This window comes from Malania oleifera, chromosome 4, assembly GCF_029873635.1.
Source record: "Malania oleifera isolate guangnan ecotype guangnan chromosome 4, ASM2987363v1, whole genome shotgun sequence".
NCBI lineage: Eukaryota > Viridiplantae > Streptophyta > Magnoliopsida > Santalales > Ximeniaceae > Malania > Malania oleifera.
Genome location: NC_080420.1, coordinates 43,075,047 through 43,079,478, shown reverse-complemented (window position 1 = coordinate 43,079,478; position 4,432 = coordinate 43,075,047). Strand labels below are relative to the sequence as shown.

Here is a 4,432-nt window from a genome sequence, read left to right as displayed (position 1 = left end):
TATTTCGGTGTGTGCATTAAGTGTTTGACGGCTTATGACAACTGACGGCTTTCATGTGCTATCCATTTATATTACACAATCACTCTCTTGTACCTTTTGGCGTTAGTGACAAACATTTTGAATACAAAAGGGATGATATTTCTCCTTTACCGCTTTTGATTTACTGCTTTCCATTTACTTGCTGTGTGTTTGATGAAATATTGCAGATAAGGATAAGCACTACTACATATCTGTCAGAGGGAAGTAGCTGGCTATGGAACCATGGAGGTTTTTTTTATCATTGAGATAAGGTATACTCTAGTTCCCAACCATGCTTCAGATGGTTGGTGCACCCTTGCTACCCAGTGCCCTCAATCGACCCTCTCCCGCTTTGGCTTGCTTGGGTTAGTACTTCTATCGAAGTCTGAAGGAGCATAGTTAGAGGCATGGCATCCAGCATCTGAGTCAGACCTCAGCATCACCTTTTAGGAATAGGGTAACATAGAAATTTACTTGTTTTATTGTAGTACAAATTTATTTGATTTCATTTCATTGCTTTCAAGTAGTTGGTTAGATTTCAACCATTGAAAAGTACCATCTTCTACTTCTTTTTCATAACAAGGTTATAATAAACTAAATTGAAAGTTGTCTACTAACTGTGCTTCATGTCTCCATGGATTGATACCCGACTTACCCACTTTCTACTGAACTTGGGATAGTTAGGTTTATAAATATTACTTTTGGTAGTTAAGGACCAAAGTCCTGGCGAGCCTACCAAATTTTGGTGCCATTTCCAGTGACTTGGCTATGGTTATAAACCAACTTCCATTTTAGAGTATTATAGCCTTGTTCTTTTGATTTGCTCTCCTTCTATTTTCATTTTCTTTAATTAATTTCTATTTCTTTTATTTTATTTTCTGTTTGTGAAGTATGAATTTTTGTGCTTAATAGTATGTATGTTTGGCTTGCATTCTTTGGAACTTGAGATAATTACCATAGATCTAGAGATTGAAAAATCCCGTAGGTCCCTTAGGAAACCTATCTCCAACCCAGAGAAGGCTGAGTCGTCAGAATTGCAAGCAATGGCCGAAAACAACCCCTCAGTTTTTGCTGAACAAATCCCAAAACCCCATGCTCCCCACCTACCTATGGTGGGAGAGCAAAACCTTTGGCCTCTTAGGGACTACTTTGTACCTAATGCATACGCATCACCGTCTTACATCCAGTTCCTTAACATCCAGGCGGCACAATTTGAGATTGAGACTTCAATTATCTCGATGTTGCCTAACTTTCATAGGAATTCCACTAAAAATCTTTATCAGCATCTGGATGAGTTCTTAAAAATTTGTTCCACCATCCACATCCCTAATTTTAGTAATGATACTCTCCATCTTAGGCTTTTCTCATTCTCTTTAAAGGACAAGGCCAAATATTGGCTGACGTCCTTAGAACTGAACTCGGTGACCAACTGACCACCATGCAACATGAAATTATTAAAAAGTACTTTCCAATTGGGAAGACTAACCAGCTTCAAAAAGCCATCACAAGTTTCTCACAGATGGATGGGGAACTCTTTTTCGAGACTTGGGAGCGCTTTAGGAACCTGCTCCATAAATGTCCACATCACCAGGTCCCCAAGTGGCAATTAGTCCAAACTTTCTACAAAGGGTTGGCTGAGAGAGATAGGTCCATGGTTGATGCATTGTATGGAGGTACTTTCCTCACTAAGCACGAGAAAGAAGTATGGGTTCTCTTTGAAAATCTGGCTGAAAACTCTCAGCAACACATGGCTACCACCCGTGGACTACCTAACCCATCAACTTCTAAATCTAAGGGGGTTTAAAAGTTGGCTATGAACCAGGACTTAGCTCCAATGCTGCATACTATATCCAAAAATTTAGATCAATGTTTGTCCATAGGACCGCAAACAATAGCATGTGCAGAGATATGTGCAATTTGTTCCGACCCTTCCCACACATGTTATAATTGCCCACACATGCACTCCCAACCTGAGCTTATGCATGAGGAAGTAAAAGCCATCCACAACTGGTATGATAAACCCTTTAATGACCCATATTCCAACACATACAACCCTGGGTGGAAACAACATCCTAACAACATCCTAACTTCTCATGTAGGCCACAAGCTCCAGGTTTTCAATCTCAAAGACCTCCACAGCTCCAAATGCTTTGCCCCCACACCTATACCAAAATCTCCAAAATCATCCGAATTTAGCCCCCATATTTTCAACTGCTCTACAGCTATCTCCTTCACAACCCAAGTATGATACATCTGAAAAGATGGTGCTAAGGTCCCTTAAGAAAATTGAAGCTAATCACCAAGTCAATCGAAAACTCCTTCACTCTCACTCCCAATCCATTGTAAAGCTAGAAACTGCTTTAGGACAACTAGCTGCCACTTTGAGTCAGATAGATGAAGGCAAGTTGCCACGTAAGCCTATAGTCAATCCTAAAGGAGAATATAGGGTAGAATGTGAACTGGACACTGGCCCCTCATCATACTCTGAGCAAGCCCAGGTAGTAACCAAATTTCAAAGTAGAAAGATGACAGTCAAATAAGGCGAGGCGAAACTAAGCATGGGGAAGACCTAGGATGAAAAATTGGAAGTACCCAATGCAGATTCATGCACTCTCTCTTCCTCTAGTCGGGTAAACAAACCATTGAGTCTCACACTAGCACCAGAAGAACCACACCACACTTAACCTCCTATAGGGCTTTTCATGGCTACTTAGTGACACATCCAACAGCCCCCCTTGCACCCTCTATATTTAGGAAAGAGGCTTCCACGGAGTCCATCTAGGATATGTTTAAACAAGTGCGAATGGATAAGCATCTCTTCGATGACATTAAGCAATCACCTGCGTTTACAAAATTCCTTAAAGACTTGTCAATACAGGAGATAGAATCAAGGGGGTACATGGATGGTTTGGTTAAGAAGGTCGAGCATATGAGTTCCATAATACTAAAGCACCTTGTTCCTAAAATTAAAGACCCCGACTCACCTACTATCTCATGTATAGTTGGTAATTACACCATTGATGGTGTCCTTCTAGATTTAGGATCAAGTGTGAACATTCTTTCATAGTCAGCCTATCAGGAACTTAACCCAGGAGTGTTGCAACCCACCTCGGTTTCCATATGCCTTATTGATCAATCTCTTAAGCAACCCTAGGGTGTTGTGGAAGACATGGTATTCAAGGTGGGAGATTTCAATTACCCTATTGATTTCATCATTTTGGACATGGAGACTTCCACCAATTCGATCCTTGTCCTTTTCAGACGACCATTCCTAGCCACAGCTAACGCCTGCATTCAATGTAGGATAGGGATTATAGATATCTCATGGGACCATAAGCAACATAGGTTGAACATATTTAATGCTTCCCAACATCTTCTAAACACTGTACAAGTTGTGGACGAAGACATGATTGACAAAATTATCAAGGAAGCAAATCCTTCAAAGCTATGAAAACACCCTTAGGAAATAAAACTGCAGCATGACAGCCCAACCCATGCAGAATGCGAGGATCCTCTTGAGCAATCTATGCTAAAGCATGATTGGGAACCCAAATCAAAAATGAAGTTGGGGGTATGCAATCTTGGGTATGAGGAAAAGACAAGAGAAACCAATGTTAGTTGAGAACCAGGATGAGTTCAAAATAATCTTCAAAGTGTCTGGTTGAAGACGATAAACTCAGCACTTCATGGAGGAAACCCAATAGTTTTTATTTTCTTTTTAAGTTCATAAGGTAGTTAGAATAGACTAGCCAAAAGTTAGAATCTTCGGAATATGTTTTAGGATAAGTGCGAGTCATGACCAAGTATGTGACCATCATAGGTGAAGGGCGACCTAGTCTGGCCCCTGAGCTGTTCTGAGTGTGAAGAATACTGAGAGGGTCAACCAAGTCTGTGACTACCATTGAGCTGGGTGCACCATGGTCCAAATCATCGAGAGATTGTGTAAAACCTTGTTGATTCCAACTCTTCGTCTCCCGCATTCTCATCATAGGCGAGCATTTTTACCCTCTTCTCACCTCACCGCCGAAGCAAAAAAGCACTCCCTTGGAAATGTCTTCTTCTTCTTATTCATTGCTAGTATCCCCTCATCCATTATCTCAACCAGCTTCTAACAGGTGACAACTTGGAGCTTTGCTATGACGAGGCCTTTCATCGTGGGGCCAGCAGAGTTCAGTGGCACTAAAAGAGATGGTGTACATGGTACAGGCACCCTGTCAACATCTGTGGCAGATTCCATAGTAGGGTTTGACCCCAGGACCAACAGGTGCATCCTACTCTGTGACGCCACCATTTGTCAAACAACCCTCCACCGATCTCCATGTTGTCTTATTTCCTCACCCATTACCATTTCAACATTTCCACTCTACCATGCCATATATCCCACCATCAGAAGCCCCTCACCCTTCCCTCACAG

At 41.5% G+C, this 4,432-nt stretch overlaps 1 non-coding gene across 1 annotated transcript; it reads right to left on the bottom strand.

The window, feature by feature from the left end:
• Window positions 1-1,505: 1,505 nt before the first annotated feature.
• LOC131154616 (small nucleolar RNA R71) lies at window positions 1,506-1,611 on the bottom strand. Its single transcript, XR_009136534.1, has one exon. It is a non-coding gene; the product is annotated as a small nucleolar RNA R71 (small nucleolar RNA).
• Window positions 1,612-4,432: the final 2,821 nt, after the last annotated feature.